Source organism: Lucilia sericata, unplaced genomic scaffold, assembly GCF_015586225.1.
Source record: "Lucilia sericata isolate MDLA Ls3-8-SP2 unplaced genomic scaffold, ASM1558622v1 Contig000391F_arrow, whole genome shotgun sequence".
NCBI classification, from domain to species: Eukaryota; Metazoa; Arthropoda; class Insecta; order Diptera; family Calliphoridae; genus Lucilia; species Lucilia sericata.
This window is the reverse complement of record NW_023994409.1, coordinates 87,742-106,958: the sequence shown is the minus strand read 5'-3', so window position 1 is coordinate 106,958 and position 19,217 is coordinate 87,742. Positions and strand designations below refer to the sequence as shown.

Here is a 19,217-nt window from a genome sequence, read left to right as displayed (position 1 = left end):
AGGTCACATTTCATAATATTTTTTTAAATTGTAAGCAAAAGTGTTAATCTAGTTAATTTTAAATATAAATATTCCATTCCAACGTGATACACAGATTTTAACTTCATTTTGTTGTCCAATATTATTAAATCATCATCAGAAAATTCATAGCGTTTTGCGTAAATAATCAAAACCACGCAGTAAAATAATTCGTAGGTATTTTAAAATTCAAATTTAAGATCCAAATTCACAGTACATTCGCAAAGAGTTCAGGTCGTATTTTATGTGGGTAACGCATTCCGCAACAACATCGAAGAAGTCTAACTTTCACATATTTTCCCGAAAACTTAGCTTACATACTCAGCTCACTCCTATGCAATCGCAAAAAAATTTAGAAACATGACTCTTTAAGCACATGTCGACAATACTTGTTAAAGAAACCTTTTCTCTACCTTGACGAGAAATGAACATGAAAGCTCTCACGATCATAAAATTAAACATCATGGTAGAAGTCATTCTATATTTAAAACCATGAAATTGAAAACATCTCCGAAATACTAAATGTTCTCAATGTACGGGAATATTTTATAGGGTTTATGGACCAGGACTAAGACAATTTTCGGACGAACAATTACACAGTGATACAGCAAAAAAATGCAGGGGTTCTCATATACCAATTCCATTTCGTTATAGTCCATAGAGTAGGAATTTATTTTTAATTTTTCCCGATCACTTCGTTTAGTTCCTTTTTAAGAGCAAAAGTTGTGAAAAAGAGCTATTTTTGAAGTTTTAACTTTAAAAAAATATATGTTTGGTAGTTTGCAACCGATTTTCAAACTGGATATTTTGTTTTAAAGATACAAGTGTTGTCTTTCAACTCAAAAAAATAAATCCAAAATTTATGATTAATGTCTTGGTTACGGCCATTTAAGTAAAAAAACTCACACTTTTTTCACAATTTTTATACCCACCATCAAAAAAGATGGGGGGTATATTGATTTTGTCATTCCGTTTGTAACACATCGAAATATTGGCCATAGACCCATAAAAGTATATATATTCCGGGTCCTTATTAAATTCTAAGACGATCTAGCCATGTCCGTCTGTCTGTTGAAATCACGATAGGGACCACACGAGAGGAGCTAGACAGTTGAAATTTTGCATAAATATTCTCTATTGCTAAGGTTTGTTTGGTATTGAAAATAGGCAATATCGGTCCAATTTTTCGGATAGCCCCCATACAAGTGGACTTCCAAGAAACAGCTTTAACGGACATAACTGCTTCAGAAGTACGAGTATGAAATTCGACATAAATAAGTTTCATATGAGCCAAAACCTTTTAACCAATTTTTTTTTGGATCGGCCCATAAACGACCCTACCCCCCATATAAGGTCCCCTTCAGAAAATGACGTTAACACTCATTACTGGCCCAAAAATGCGAGTATAGTGTTGAAATTCGGTATAAATAAGTTTTTAACGAACTAAAACCTCTCTACATTTCTATTTTAGGATCGGCCCATAAATGACCCTACCCCCATATACGGTCCCCTTCTGAAAATGACTCTAACACTCATTACTGGTCCCAAAATGCAAGTATAGCAATGAAATTCTACATAAATAATTTTCATGTGAGCCAAAATCTTTCTACCAAATTTTTTGAGGATCGGTCCATAATTGACCCTACCCCCATATAAGGTCCCCTTCAGAAAATGACTTTAACACTCATTACTGGTCCAAAAATGCGAGTATAGCGATGAAATTCGGTATAAGTAAGTTTCTTACGAACCAAAATCGCTCTACGATTTTTTTTAAGATCGTCCCATAAATGACCCTATCCTCCATCTGAAAATGACTTTAACGCTCATTACTGGCTAAAAATTACGAATATAGCAATAACATTTTACACAATTAAGTTCCTCGCGAGCCAAAATCTTTTTAATAACTTTTATGTGGATAGGTCCATAATTGGCCCTACTCCCCCTATTGGGTCCACTTCAGGAAATAGCTTCAACGCTCATTACTGTCTTAAAAATATGAGTGAAGCGATGAAGTGCTACACACTTAAGTTTCTTACGAGCCAAAACCTCTGTACCAATTTTTTTTTTTTTTTGGATCGGCCAATAAATGACCCTTCCCGCATATAAGGACCCCCTCTGCAAATAACTATAATGCTCATTACTGGCTTAAAAATATGACTGTAGTGACGAAAATTGATGCACATAAGTTTAATGCGCAAGTCCACCAAATTTAGGGAGGATCGGTCCATAATTTACCCTACCGCCCTTCAGAAAACACTTAAACGATCATTACTGGCTTAAAAATATGAGTTATGAAATACGGTTATGAAATTCGCTCCGAATTTCATGTGGAATGTGTCGGTAATTCACTCTACCCCCCATACAAGCCCCCTTTATAAAATTACATTAACGTTAATTACTGGCATAAAAATTCGAGTAGGGCGATGATATTTAATGTAAACAAGTTTTATATGAATCAAAATCGGTCTACAAAAAAAGTTATGAGGATAGGTCAACAATTGACCATACCCCATATGAGTTCCTCTTTAGAAAATTTTATGAAGAAAATTCAGATAATTGGAAGTACAGCGATTAAAATCGACATAAAAAAAGTTTATACTTAGGAACATAATTCTTCATTCCGAATTTAATGAGGACTCATTTAAAACTGACCCTAGCCCCTATAAAAGGTTCCCTTCAGGAAAGAGTTTTGGTTATTGAAATACGAGTTTTCCTTATTTAAAATAAGAGTATAGCGCTGAAATTTTGCATAAACAAGTTCTATACAAACGAAATCTATGAACAAAATTTTATGAGTATCGGTTCATAATTAACGCATATAAAGGTCCTCTTCAGAAAATTACTCATACGTGAGCGTAAAAATTTAAATAAAATATTTGGTTTTTAAAAATTAATATTTTGTTAGTTCAAAAGAGCTCGGTCCATAATTGACTTAAGCCATATTCCAAATATCACCCTGATGTTTATAGGGGAGCATTCCTTTTATGGCATACAGTTTGATGGTGGGTATATGAGATTCGGCACAGCCGAATATAACACTCTTACTTGTTAATTTTCATACTGCTCTACGTTGGCCATGAAGCAGTAACTTTAGCTTTTATTACATTTGAAAAAAGGCACATTAAGTTGGGTTTCCAATGATGGTCAATTTATGATAATCGATGAAAAAGGTTATGAGTTGTGCTAAGTTTTATAAAAATATAGCATATTTCTTCCATACAAAAACGTTCATGTTTCTGGTTTTCTTTGTAACAAGTTTAAAAAATGTTTATAAACATTTTTATACAAAAATTAATTTGTATGGAAAAACCCAAAAATTCGAGAAACATGCTATTAGAAAAATTGGCATAAATCATCCAGTTTTTCGTAGATTTTTATGAAATAACAAGTTTTAGAAACCTTCCTTTATGTGATTCTTCAGGAAAGTAATAAAAGATGAACTCACTGCCTCATGGTCAAAGTAGAGCATGATGAAAATGAATTTTTTTTTAAAAAAGTGTGAGTTTTTTTACTTAAACGACCGTAACTCAGACATTTGACCATAAATTTTGGATTTCTTTTTTTGGATTAAAAGACACTTGTATCATTAAAAAAAATATCGGATTTGAAAATCGGGTGAAAACTACTAAACTTATGATTTTTCAAATTTAAAACTTCAAAAATGGCTCTTTTTCGCATCTTTTGCTCTTAAAAAGTAAGTTAACGAAGTGATAGGGGAAAACTAAAAATATATTCGTACTCTATGGACTATAACGAAATAGAATTGGTATATGAGAACGCCTGCATTTTATTTTTCTTCACTTTTGTATCACAGTGTTATTTATAACAATAAGATATCAAAATATGTATGGGGGTCCGTGAAATTAAATAAATTCCTCAAGGGGTCCGCGAAGTAAAAAACGGTGGGAACCGCTGGACTAGACTATAGACTAGACTATAGACTAGACTATAGACTAGACTATAGACTTGACTATAGACTAGACTATAGACTTGACTATAGACTAGACTATAGACTAGACTATAGACTTGACTATAGACTTGTTTATAGTTTAAACTATGGACTAGAATATAGGCTAAACTATAGACTAAAGACTTTACACTTTAATATATAATTTTCCTCCCTTAAGGGGCCTCAGAATGGTCTACTCTCTTCAAGTACACATGCAAACTTGCGGCGTCTATAGACTAGACTTTAGACTAGACTTTAGACTAGACTATAGACTAGACTATAGACTAGACTATAGACTAGACCAGCGGTTCCCACCGTTTTTTACTTCGCGGACCCCTTGAGGAATTTATTTAATTTCACGGACCCCCATACATATTTTGATATCTTATTGTTATAAATAACACTGTGATACAAAAGTGAAGAAAAATAAAATGCAGGCGTTCTCATATACCAATTCTATTTCGTTATAGTCCATAGAGTACGAATATATTTTTAGTTTTCCTCTATCACTTCGTTAACTTACTTTTTAAGAGCAAAAGATGCGAAAAAGAGCCATTTTTGAAGTTTTAAATTTGAAAAATCATAAGTTTAGTAGTTTTCACCCGATTTTCAAATCCGATATTTTTTTTAATGATACAAGTGTCTTTTAATCCAAAAAAAGAAATCCAAAATTTATGGTCAAATGTCTGAGTTACGGTCGTTTAAGTAAAAAAACTCACACTTTTTTAAAAAAAATTTCATTTTCATCATGCTCTACTTTGACCATGAGGCAGTGAGTTCATCTTTTATTACTTTCCTGAAGAATCACATAAAGGAAGGTTTCTAAAACTTGTTATTTCATAAAAATCTACGAAAAACTGGATGATTTATGCCAATTTTTCTAATAGCATGTTTCTCGAATTTTTGGGTTTTTCCATACAAATTAATTTTTGTATAAAAATGTTTATAAACATTTTTTAAACTTGTTACAAAGAAAACCAGAAACATGAACGTTTTTGTATGGAAGAAATATGCTATATTTTTATAAAACTTAGCACAACTCATAACCTTTTTCATCGATTATCATAAATTGACCATCATTGGAAACCCAACTTAATGTGCCTTTTTTCAAATGTAATAAAAGCTAAAGTTACTGCTTCATGGCCAACGTAGAGCAGTATGAAAATTAACAAGTAAGAGTGTTATATTCGGCTGTGCCGAATCTCATATACCCACCATCAAACTGTATGCCATAAAAGGAATGCTCCCCTATAAACATCAGGGTGATATTTGGAATATGGCTTAAGTCAATTATGGACCGAGCTCTTTTGAACTAACAAAATATTAATTTTTAAAAACCAAATATTTTATTTAAATTTTTACGCTCACGTATGAGTAATTTTCTGAAGAGGACCTTTATATGCGTTAATTATGAACCGATACTCATAAAATTTTGTTCATAGATTTCGTTTGTATAGAACTTGTTTATGCAAAATTTCAGCGCTATACTCTTATTTTAAATAAGGAAAACTCGTATTTCAATAACCAAAACTCTTTCCTGAAGGGAACCTTTTATAGGGGCTAGGGTCAGTTTTAAATGAGTCCTCATTAAATTCGGAATGAAGAATTATGTTCCTAAGTATAAACTTTTTTTATGTCGATTTTAATCGCTGTACTTCCAATTATCTGAATTTTCTTCATAAAATTTTCTAAAGAGGAACTCATATGGGGTATGGTCAATTGTTGACCTATCCTCATAACTTTTTTTGTAGACCGATTTTGATTCATATAAAACTTGTTTACATTAAATATCATCGCCCTACTCGAATTTTTATGCCAGTAATTAACGTTAATGTAATTTTATAAAGGGGGCTTGTATGGGGGGTAGAGTGAATTACCGACACATTCCACATGAAATTCGGAGCGAATTTCATAACCGTATTTCATAACTCATATTTTTAAGCCAGTAATGATCGTTTAAGTGTTTTCTGAAGGGCGGTAGGGTAAATTATGGACCGATCCTCCCTAAATTTGGTGGACTTGCGCATTAAACTTATGTGCATCAATTTTCGTCACTACAGTCATATTTTTAAGCCAGTAATGAGCATTATAGTTATTTGCAGAGGGGGTCCTTATATGCGGGAAGGGTCATTTATTGGCCGATCCAAAAAAAAAAAAAAATTGGTACAGAGGTTTTGGCTCGTAAGAAACTTAAGTGTGTAGCACTTCATCGCTTCACTCATATTTTTAAGACAGTAATGAGCGTTGAAGCTATTTCCTGAAGTGGACCCAATAGGGGGAGTAGGGCCAATTATGGACCTATCCACATAAAAGTTATTAAAAAGATTTTGGCTCGCGAGGAACTTAATTGTGTAAAATGTTATTGCTATATTCGTAATTTTTAGCCAGTAATGAGCGTTAAAGTCATTTTCAGATGGAGGATAGGGTCATTTATGGGACGATCTTAAAAAAAATCGTAGAGCGATTTTGGTTCGTAAGAAACTTACTTATACCGAATTTCATCGCTATACTCGCATTTTTGGACCAGTAATGAGTGTTAAAGTCATTTTCTGAAGGGGACCTTATATGGGGGTAGGGTCAATTATGGACCGATCCTCAAAAAATTTGGTAGAAAGATTTTGGCTCACATGAAAATTATTTATGTAGAATTTCATTGCTATACTTGCATTTTGGGACCAGTAATGAGTGTTAGAGTCATTTTCAGAAGGGGACCGTATATGGGGGTAGGGTCATTTATGGGCCGATCCTAAAATAGAAATGTAGAGAGGTTTTAGTTCGTTAAAAACTTATTTATACCGAATTTCAACACTATACTCGCATTTTTGGGCCAGTAATGAGTGTTAACGTCATTTTCTGAAGGGGACCTTATATGGGGGGTAGGGTCGTTTATGGGCCGATCCAAAAAAAAATTGGTTAAAAGGTTTTGGCTCATATGAAACTTATTTATGTCGAATTTCATACTCGTACTTCTGAAGCAGTTATGTCCGTTAAAGCTGTTTCTTGGAAGTCCACTTGTATGGGGGCTATCCGAAAAATTGGACCGATATTGCCTATTTTCAATACCAAACAAACCTTAGCAATAGAGAATATTTATGCAAAATTTCAACTGTCTAGCTCCTCTCGTGTGGTCCCTATCGTGATTTCAACAGACAGACGGACATGGCTAGATCGTCTTAGAATTTAATAAGGACCCGGAATATATATACTTTTATGGGTCTATGGCCAATATTTCGATGTGTTACAAACGGAATGACAAAATCAATATACCCCCCATCTTTTTTGATGGTGGGTATAAAAATTGTGAAAAAAGTGTGAGTTTTTTTACTTAAAAGGCCGTAACCAAGACATTAATCATAAATTTTGGATTTATTTTTTTGAGTTGAAAGACAACACTTGTATCTTTAAAACAAAATATCCAGTTTGAAAATCGGTTGCAAACTACCAAACATATATTTTTTTAAAGTTAAAACTTCAAAAATAGCTCTTTTTCACAACTTTTGCTCTTAAAAAGGAACTAAACGAAGTGATCGGGAAAAATTAAAAATAAATTCCTACTCTATGGACTATAACGAAATGGAATTGGTATATGAGAACCCCTGCATTTTTTTGCTGTATCACTGTGTAATTGTTCGTCCGAAAATTGTCTTAGTCCTGGTCCATAAACCCTATAAAATATTCCCGTACATTGAGAACATTTAGTATTTCGGAGATGTTTTCAATTTCATGGTTTTAAATATAGAATGACTTCTACCATGATGTTTAATTTTATGATCGTGAGAGCTTTCATGTTCATTTCTCGTCAAGGTAGAGAAAAGGTTTCTTTAACAAGTATTGTCGACATGTGCTTAAAGAGTCATGTTTCTAAATTTTTTTGCGATTGCATAGGAGTGAGCTGAGTATGTAAGCTAAGTTTTCGGGAAAATATGTGAAAGTTAGACTTCTTCGATGTTGTTGCGGAATGCGTTACCCACATAAAATACGACCTGAACTCTTTGCGAATGTACTGTGAATTTGGATCTTAAATTTGAATTTTAAAATACCTACGAATTATTTTACTGCGTGGTTTTGATTATTTACGCAAAACGCTATGAATTTTCTGATGATGATTTAATAATATTGGACAACAAAATGAAGTTAAAATCTGTGTATCACGTTGGAATGGAATATTTATATTTAAAATTAACTAGATTAACACTTTTGCTTACAATTTAAAAAAATATTATGAAATGTGACCTAACTTCATATTCCGGGATACCAGTATCAGTATTTAATTCTAAGGCAAATCATTATCTGTCTGCTATAAAAACATTTATTTCGATACATATATATTTATAAAAATTACAAATCACGTAATACTTTACTTTATAAAAGTGAAACAATAAATTTGTAGCGCCTAGCTTCATCCTGATAAACGACCGAAACAATAAAATTCAAAGAGTCACCAACAAATCTGGGATTATTGAATAAAAATTGTGTATTTTAGTATTTATGAAAAATTTGGAGATATTTTTAATATTTTGTAACATATAGAGAATATTTTTTATTCATTTTCGTTCGTCTTCGCGGACCCCCTAGGATTTTGCTACGGACCACTAGGGGTCCGCGGACCCCCTTTTGGGAACCGTTGGTTTAGACTATGGACTAGAATATAGGCTAAACTATAGACTAAAGACCTTACGCTTTAATCTATAATTTCCTCTCTTAAGGGGCCTTAGAATGGTCCTCTCTATTCAAGTACACATGCAAACTTGCGACGTATGTATGGTAATTATAGAATAAGTTTTTTTTTTTTTGTTTTTTTTTTAATTTTCATCAAAAGCTAACAACAAAGAAATTCCCACCCAATGTCACTTTCTACTAAATGAAGGGTCTCGTTGTTATATTTTCTATGTAGTTTTTTTTTTTTGCTTTTTATGGTAAAAGGCACGCGAACAACTTGAAATACCACCTCTACAAATTAAATATTATCATATTCATAGATACTCATACGTATCTATTTGTATGAATAGAAGAGAAATAAAAAGAAAATCTAATTTTCCTTTCTTAGCATTGTTACTCTTAAAGTCTAAAGAAAAAAATTATACTACAACACTTTGTAAACAAATTTTAAACTTTTAATGAGATTCTTTATATGCAAAAACAAAGGGAAAATTAAAAGAATAACTATAAACGTTCGTATATTGAAATGTGTTAAAAAGCGTGTTATCTAATAGTTTAATATTAAGATAATGAGAATTAAATTATGACTCGAATTATGTGCAAGTTTTAGTGTTAAAAACAATAGAAATTAAGGAATCTATTTAAATTTTAAGTATTAATTATATTCTATCAAATAATGGCTTATATTAACCAGATTTTTTCTTTTTGCGTTCACATAATATGTATTTCAATAAAGTAAGAAATATTTGGTTGATCTAACTAAAGTTTCTAAAGAAAATTTGTTAGATCAACTAAATATTTTGTAATATTTTGTAAATGTAAATATCGATTTCTTTCTATTCACATTTATTTCAGCAATTATTTGAACAATGTGAATAAACATAGACCAATGAAAAATAGTTATTTCTGCCAAATTTAAACAACTATGTATAAGACTTGTACGTGTATTACCTATAAAATGAAATTCCCATAATTTCAATTGAACTTATGTTAACAATAATCATGGTGATTATTATTTGTTAGTCGAATCCAACAAAACAAATATGTACCCGTAATAGAAATTGTTTTTGGCAAACAATTTTTCTTTTCTTATTTCATCGAACTCGTCTACATTGTAGTGTAAGTACTATTGCCGAAAAGTTACTTAATGTTTATAAATATAAAACCCTTTTGTCTATCAATTGTTTTATTTACATTTTCCCTTTCTATAACTTTAAAAGATGTCGTTTGATGATTTTGTAATTGATTTGATTTTGTTTGTACTCCACAAAATAAGAAAGAAAATGAAAATCTTTTGTTTGCAACATGCGATTTTTATACACAATTGTTGTTGAAAATTGTTGACAATTTTTTATTATATTTTATTGTTTGTTTGAATTTTTTTCTTACCAATTTAATTTGACATGTTTTTACTTTCTTTTTCTTCTCTTTTTTAACAGATTTCAACTAATACCCCTTTGTTACAATTACAGTGTATGTAAGATTTATTGGAATCGGTTACAGTTTATTAATGTAGAAAGTGAAATTTGTATTAAACAAGTGTTATTCAATCAATATGAAAATATACAAATTACAGCAAAAAAACTCATAACGATTGAAAATCATAACTGTGTGATATTTTAATTGCTTTTCCGCTTACAAAAGACTAATGAACAATTAAACTGCTATAGTTCAGACTTTGAATCACACCATAAATCATACTATAGACCTCGTTATAGACCAGACTATAGACAGGATTATACTGTAGACTATAGAGTAGAGAATATAATAAAATATGGTCCAGGTTATAGTTCAGACTATAGATTAGAATATAGTTCATACTATAGACTGGATTATATATAGTTTATACTATAGACTAGACTATAGACTAGAATGTAGTCCAGATATAGATTTGAATGTGGTCTAAACTATAAACTAGTCTAAAGTCCAGAGTATCGACTAGACTATAGTCCAGACTATAGACTAAACTAAAGTCCAGAGTATCGACTAGACTATAGTCCTTACTATAGACTAGACTATAGTCCAGACTATAGACTAGACTATAGTCCAGACTATAGACTAGACTATAGTCCAGACTATAGACTAGACTATAGTCCAGACTATAGACTAGACTATAGTCCAGACTATAGACTAGACTATAGTCCAGACTATAGACTAGACTATAGTCCAGACTATAGACTAGACTATTGGCCAGACTATAGACAAGACTATAGTTCAGACTATAGACTAGACTATAGTCCAGATTATAGACTAGACTATAGTCCAGACTATAGACTAGACTATAGTCCAGACTATAGACTAGACTATAGTCCAGACTATAGACTAGACTATAGTCCAGACTATAGACAAGACTATAGTTCAGACTATAGACAAGACTATAGTTCAGACTATAGACAAGACTATAGTTCAGACTATAGATTAGGCTATAGTCCAGACTATAGACTAGACTATAGTCCAGACTATAGACTAGACTATAGTCCAGACTATAGACTAGACTATAGTCCAGACTATAGACTAGACTATAGTCCAGACTATAGACTAGACTATAGTCCAGACTATAGACCAGACTATTGGCCAGACTATAGACAAGACTATAGTTCAGACTATAGACTAGACTACATATAGTCCAGACAATAGACTAGACTATAGTCCAGACTATAGACTAGACTATAGTCCAGACTATAGACTAGACTATAGTCCAGACTATAGACTAGACTATAGTCCAGACTATAGACTAGACTATAGTCCAGATTATAGTCCAGAGTATTGACTAGACTATAGTTCAGACTATAGTCTAGTCTATAGTCTGGACTATAGTCTAGTCTATAGTCTAAACTATAGTCTTGTCTATGGTCAGGCCAATAGTCTAGTCTATAGTCTGGACTATAGTCTAGTCTATAGTCTAGACTATAGTCTAGTCTATAGTCTGGACTATAGTCTAGTCTATAGTCTGGACTATAGTCTAGTCTATAGTCTGGACTATAGTCTAGTCTATAGTCTGGACTATAGTCTTAGTCTGGACTAGTCTAGTCTATAGTCTGGACTATAGTCTAGTCTATAGTCTGGACTATAGTCTAGTCTATAGTCTGGACTATAGTCTAGTCTATAGTCTGGACTATAGTCTAGTCTATAGTCTGGACTATAGTCTAGTCTATAGTCTGGACTATAGTCTAGTCTATAGTCTGGACTATAGTCTAGTCTATAGTCTGGACTATAGTCTAATCTATAGTCTGGACTATAGTCTAGTCTATAGTCTGGACTATAGTCTAGTCTATAGTCTGGAACTATAGTCTTGTCTATGGTCTGGCCAATAGTCTAGTCTATAGTCTGGACTATAGTCTAGTCTATAGTCTGAACTATAGTCTAGTCTATAGTCTGGACTATAGTCTAGTCTATAGTCTGGACTATAGTCTAGTCTATAGTCTGGACTATAGTCTAGTCTATAGTCTGGACTATAGTCTAGTCTATAGTCTGGACTATAGTCTAGTCTATAGTCTGGACTATAGTCTAGTCTATAGTCTGGACTATAGTCTAGTCTATAGTCTGGACTATAGTCTAGTCTATAGTCTGGACTATAGTCTAGTCTATAGTCTGGACTATAGTCTAGTCTATAGTCTGGACTATAGTCTAGTCTATAGTCTGGACTATAGTCTAGTCTATAGTCTGGACTATAGTCTAGTCTATAGTCTGGACTATAGTCTAGTCTATAGTCTGGACTATAGTCTAGTCTATAGTCTGGACTATAGTCTAGTCTATAGTCTGGACGATAGTCTAGTCTATAGGTCTGGACTATAGTCTAGTCTATAGTCCTGAACTATAGTCTAGTCTATAGTCTGGACTATAGTCTAGTCTATAGTCTGGACTATAGTCTAGTCTATAGTCTGGACTATAGTCTAGTCTATAGTCCTGGACTATAGTCTAGTCTATAGTCTGGACTATAGTCTAGTCTATAGTCTGGACTATAGTCTAGTCTATAGTCTGGACTATAGTCTAGTCTATAGTCCTAGTCTATTCTATAGTCTGGACTATAGTCTAGTCTATAGTCTGGGACTATAGTCTAGTCTATAGTCTGGACTATAGTCTAGTCTATAGTCTGGACTATAGTCTAGTCCTATAGTCTGGACTATAGTCTAGTCTATAGTCTGGACTATAGTCTAGTCTATAGTAAGGACTATAGTCTAGTCTATAGTCTGGACTATAGTCTAGTCTATAGTAAAGGACTATAGTCTAGTCTATAGTCTGGACTATAGTCTAGTCTATAGTCTGGACTATAGTCTAGTCTATAGTCTGGACTAGAGTCTAGTCTATAGTCTGGACTATAGTCTAGTCTATAGTCGGACTATAGTCTAGTCTATAGTCTGGACTATAGTCTAGTCTATAGTCTGGACTATAGTCTAGTCTATAGTCTGGACTATAGTCTAGTCTATAGTCTGGACTATAGTCTAGTCTATAGTCTGGACTATAGTCTAGTATATAGTCTGGAATATAGTCTAGTCTATAGTCTGGACTATAGTCTAGTCTATAGACTAGACTAAAGTCTTGTCTATAGTATGAACTATAGTCTATGTAGTGATTTTAAATTTACTACGTATTTGCGCTCTAGATTTATTTCATTTCAAATTAACCTCAATTAATAATAAATTCAATTTGATATGGGTTAAACACAATTTCCTCTTTCCTCATTATCCTAGTTATTGCTACAAAAAAGTAGACATTAATTAGAGAAACGTTATGCACATTTCAACATGTAAATTCACTTACATTTTATAAAATAATAAAGTAATAAGATATTATCAACTTAATAACTATATAACATAAACAAATATCTCGGGTCTATACTGTGTGAGCAAACAATTAACCCAAAAATAGAAAATAAAGCCGCAATGTATGTATGTTTGTAAAATAATGTATAAAAATAATAAGGACATCAATTTGTAGATAATAAACATTAAAAAATAATTATTTTTAAGTTACATGAAACTGATAGTGTATTGTATGAAGATTATTAGGTTTTGTGATGATCATTTACCAACAAAAAATATGGAAGTAAGAAATTATTTAGAAATGTCCAATCATAAGATTACTTGTGTATGACAAATAAGATTTTGGGAAATGGCGTGGGAATTTATTTGACAAGATATAAGATTTATATTTTTTTATATAGGTTATAGTTCAGATTTATGATCCTTAAGTGTAATTTAAAGTGAAAACAAACTTTCGAAGCAACTGGAATGAAGAAGTCCTATATGTTTTGAAAGAGCTTTCTGAATTTTGATATAATATTATCTTATATTGTAATCGATCATTAAATTTTAAACATCTTGTCATATAGTACCGTTCGACTTACTGTAGCGCTCAGAGGTTTGTGACTGCAATAAAAAACAAATATTTGGTCAGAATATTGTTTTCTGTTTGTCATACATATCCAATAGAATGAAACAATAGACTTGAAATTGTATAATGAGAACTTTTTTCGTTAAACAATAAAGAAAAAAGTTTGCTGTTTAAAAATAAAAAAAGTGTGGGTGTCACGTCATCATCATTAAATTGACAGACTGAATTTTTTTAAAAGCTCAACTGTGTGTCTGTTAAAGGAATGAAGATTTAAAAGGTTTTATTATCAAAAAAAATATAAAAAAACAAATTGCAATTTAAAGCCGCGCTAACCTTTTAAAGGCAATTGAAACTAATAAAAAAAACAGAAGATCACATTAATGTTGAAATATTTATTTTATGAAATTATTTTACTATATTTAGATATAATGTGTAAATCATGTAAAAGATCAAGAAGATATTAATAATTATTTAATATTAATTGTGCAGAATTGTGTTTAAAATTGAAAGTTTTCAAGATTAATTTGAAATATATTTAGTTTTAACAATAATTGCAGTGATTTCAAAATATAACGACATTTTTTGAGAAATGTTTAAAAGAAATGCTAATTTGTTTTACTTAAATATTTATTGAGTTAATAATTTATCACTGAATTCTTTAGCATTTATTAAACAGCATTTGTTTAATTTAAATTAGTTCCCACGCAAATTCGTTCTACTTTTATAGAACAAATTTTTAATTAGAGTTATTTTTTTTTTATTAAATTAAAAGTTGTTGAAATGAAGATAAATATAAAATCAAAACAAGTTTGTTTTTTTAAATTAGCGCTATAGGTGATATATGTATGTATTTAAAGGTCACAATTTCATATACGAGTATTACTATTTATGTTTTGAAAGAGAACTTGAATTTTTCATAACAAGATAAATATTTCAAAGAGAATTTTTTGAAAATTTTTTCAAAATGTTCTAAAAAAACAGATAATTTTTTCAAAATATTCTATAAAACAGAGAATTTTTTCAAAATTTTCTATAAAACAGAGATTTTTTCAAAAATTTCTATAAAACAGAGAATTTTCTATAAAAAAAAGAGGTTTTTAGAAAAAATTTCTATAAAAAAGAGAATTTTCGAAAAATTTTCTATAAAAAAGAGAATTTTCGAAAAATTTTCTATAAAAATGAGAATTTTCCAAAAATTTTCTATAAAAAAATAGAATTTCCCAAAAATTTTCTATAAAAAAAGAGAACTTTCTTGAAAATATTCTATAAAAGAGAACTTTCTCGAAAATTTTCTCGAATTTATGAAAATTTTTTATAAATAAGAAAATTTTCTATAAAAGAATAGAATTTCCCTTAAACTTTCTATAAAAAAGAGAATTTTTCAAAAAAGAGAACTTTCTTGAAAATATTCTATTAAAAAGAGATCTTCCTCTAAAATTTTCTATAAAAAAGAGAACTTTTCGAAAATGTTCTATTAAAAAGAGACTTTTCCAAAAATGTTCTATAAAAAAAAAAAAATTTCTCGAAAATTTTCTATAAAAAAATGGGAATTTTCCAAAATTTTCTATAAAAAAGAGAAATAACCAAAAATGTTCTATATAAAAAGAGAGCTTTTCTATAAAAAATAGAACTTTCTCGAAAATTTTCTATAAAAAAGAGAATTTTTTTCTATAAAAAAAGAATTTTCTAGAAAATTTTCTATAAAAAAGAGAATTTTCCGAAAATTTTCTATAGCAAAGAGAATTTTGTGAAAATTTTTTTTATCAAAAAGAGAATTTTTCGAAAATGTTCTATAAAAAAAGTGATTTTTCCGAAAGTTTTCTATAGCAAAGAGAATTTTCCGAAATGTTTCTATAAAAAAGAGAATTTTCCGAAAATTTTCTATAGCTAAGAGAATTTTCCGAAATGTTTCTATAGAAAAGAGAATTTTCCAACAATTTTCTATCGAAAGATAATTTTCCAAAAATTTTCTATAAAAAAGATAATTTTTCCTAAAATTTTCTATAAAAAAGATAATTTTTCCGAAAATTTTCTATAAAAAAGATAATTTTTCCGAAAATTTTCTATAAAAAAGACAATCAGGGAAAGCAAATATAATTTTTAAATGTTACAAAATATTTTCTATAAAATAAGAATTTTTTAAAATAATTTCACTTACCTTTGAAAATTTCGACGATATTTTCTGCAAATTTTCATGGAAATTTATTATAATTTATTTGGTATTTAAATTGTAGCATCTAACAAGCTCTGATTTGTTTAACACTTTTTATTTAAAAGCAATAACAAATCTAAAGTAATAATAATTTTATTTTTTAATTATTATATTTTATTAAATTTTAATATTTTCACTATATTTTATTTTTGCAATTAAATGCCATAGATTTTTCTAAATATAATTACTTTTTTCAAATTTTTCATATTTATTTACTTAATTTTCATAAATAAACACAATACCGGCATTTTTACTCTCTATTAAATCACACATAAACACCAACAAACACTTGCATTTATCTCGCGTTTTTTTATTCTTCCTCTTCTTGCATCATAACAACAAAACATCAACAATAATAAACAAACAACTCACTAGCGGAGCCCTAGGGCTCCATTTAATTTGCATAATTTTGTCAAATATTCACACACATTTTTTAACACTTTAACGTTGATATTACAACAAACTTTCATTAAATCCATAAATTATAACAATTAATAAACAAATTTATGTAAAAATATTAACAAAAACACACATAATTTTTTAATAATTAATAAAAGAAAATTTAGCAATAACTTTGCAACCGGCCACAATAAACACGCGTAAGAAAACTAAACAGAATTGCCAGATGAAAAACAAAAGAAAAAGAATTTAGCAAAGACACAAAAACGTAAACACAATAAATTCTAATTGCCAGATGTAAATATTTAAACGATGTTTTTGGCAAGGCTAAGTAAAAACGTTATAAAAACGATCAGTTACACCTTGTTATTTAAATTATGTACATATAACAATTTGTTTTAAAATTTGCATTTCAATTAAGATTAAGTCATTTTAAATTGAAATAGAGTTTGTTTATTTAAATGTTGTTGTTGTATTAAAATTAACTTTAATTTATTAATTTTTTTGGGCAGATCTGTCAAAAATAAACAAAACTGGTCTAAATGTGTCATTTTATATTTTTTATATTATTACGATATTTTTTTCTTATTTGTTTGTGTATGTTGTTTTTTTATATATTGCCAAATTTATTTTTGATTGTTAACAGCTGTTTTTATTTTATTGTTTACTTTACCGTATAATCAAATTTATGTAATTTGAATATAAATTGTAGTTTGTAGACGAAGTATGTTTATAACAATGACTTGTTGCTGGTTATTTGTTTAACAAAAGAATGTGCATGTCAAATTTTTTATATGTACAAACATACATATTTGACAACTATTATGTTTAAATTAAGTTTAATGACTTAAAGTATTTCAGCACCTAATGGTATTTGAAGATTTTTAAATTATAATAAGAGAGGAAATTGATCAAAATTTTTCTCTTTATAAAAATTTCGGAAAATTTTTCTTTTTATAGAAAACTTTCAAAAAAAATCTCCTTTAATAGAAAATTTTCAGAAAAATTCTCCTTTTACAGAAAAGCTTCGCAAAAATTTTATTTTTATATAACAGTTTCAAAAAAATCGTTTTTAATAGAAAATTTTCGGGAAATGTCTCTTTTTTCTAGAAAAGTTTCGAAAAAATTCTTTCTTTATAAAAATTGTTTGAGAAAATTGTCATTTTTATAAAAAAAATTTCGAAAACATTCTCTTTTTTATAGAAAATTTTTGGAAATGTTCTATCTTTTATAGAAAGTTTTTGGAAAAATTCTCTTTTTTTAAATAAAATTTCTGAGAAAAAAACTCTTTTTTTTATAGAAAATTCTATTTTTTATAGAAAATTTTCCAAAAAATTCTCTTTGTTATGGAAAATTTCTGAGTAAATTTTCATTTTTAGAGAAAACTTTCGTTAAGATTCTTCTTTTTATAGACAATTTTTATAGAAAATTTTCGAGAAAATTCTCACTTTTATAGAAAATTTTCGAGAAAATTAAAATTTTTATAGAAAAATTTCGAGAAGATTCTCTTTTTAATAGAAAATTTTCGAGAAAATTCTTTTTAATAAAAAATTTTAGAGAAAATTATTTTTTTATAGAAAATTTTATTTTTTTATAGAAAATTTTCGAAAAAATGGTCTTTTTTATAGAAATTTTTAGAGAAAATTCTCTTTTTTATAGAAAATTTTTGAAAAAATTCTCTTTTTAATAGAAAATTTTCGAGAAAATTCTTTTCAATAGAAAATTCTCTTTTTTATAGAAGAATTTTGAGAAAATACTCTTTTTTATAGAAAATTTTCTTGAAAATTATCTCTTTTATAGAAAATTTTCTTGAAAATTCTCACTTTTATAAAAAATTTTCGAGAAAATTCTCTTTTTTATAGAAAATTTTCCCGAAAATTATCTTTCTTATAGAAAATTTTACCGAAAATTGTCTTTCTTATAGAAAATTTTACCGAAAATTGTCTTTTTTATAGAAAATTTTCGAGAAAATTCAATTTTTTATAAAAAATTTTCGAGAAAATTCTATTTTTTATAGAAAATTTTCCCGAAAATTATCTTTCTTATAGAAAATTTTACGAAAAAATTGTCTTTCTTATAGAAAATTTTACCGAAAATTGTCTTTCTAATAGAAAATTTTACCGAAAATTGTCTTTTTTATAGAAAATTTTCGAGAAAATTCAATTTTTTATAGAAAATTTTCGAGAAAATTCTCTTTTTTATAGAAAATTTTCCCGAAAATTATCTTTCTTATAGAAAATTTTACCGAAAATTGTCTTTCTTATAGAAAATTTTACCGAAAATTGTCTTTTTTATAGAAAATTTTCGAGAAAATTCAATTTTTTATAAAAAATTTTCGAGAAAATTCTCTTTTTTATAGAAAATTTTCGAGAAAATCCTCTCTTTTATAGAAATTTTTCGAGAAAATCCTCTCTTTTATAGAAAATTTTCGAGAAAATTCTCTTTTTTATAGAAAATTTTCGAGAAAATTCTCTTTTTTATAGAAAATTTTCGAGAAAATTCTCTTTTCTTTATAGAATATTTTCGAAAAATTCTGTTTTTTATTTAATGTTTTTGAAAAATTCTCTATTTTATAGAAAATTTTTAAAATTTCGAAAATTCTCTTTTCATAGGAAATTGTATACAAAAACCAATGTAAACAATGTT

At 28.9% G+C, this 19,217-nt stretch overlaps 1 protein-coding gene across 11 annotated transcripts in view; it reads left to right on the top strand.

Moving 5' to 3' along the window:
* LOC119604435 (Y' element ATP-dependent helicase YJL225C) overlaps window positions 1–19,217 on the top strand; it is an 86,340-nt gene that overhangs the window by 62,432 nt on the left and 4,691 nt on the right. The window contains exon 4 of one of the 11 annotated variants that reach the window (XM_037957030.1): window positions 10,066–10,099. The exons of the other annotated variants lie outside the window; for them this stretch is intronic. The gene's annotated coding sequence lies outside the window, so the exon portion shown is untranslated. The remainder of the gene's footprint in view (window positions 1–10,065; window positions 10,100–19,217) is intronic. 11 annotated transcript variants of the gene reach the window in all.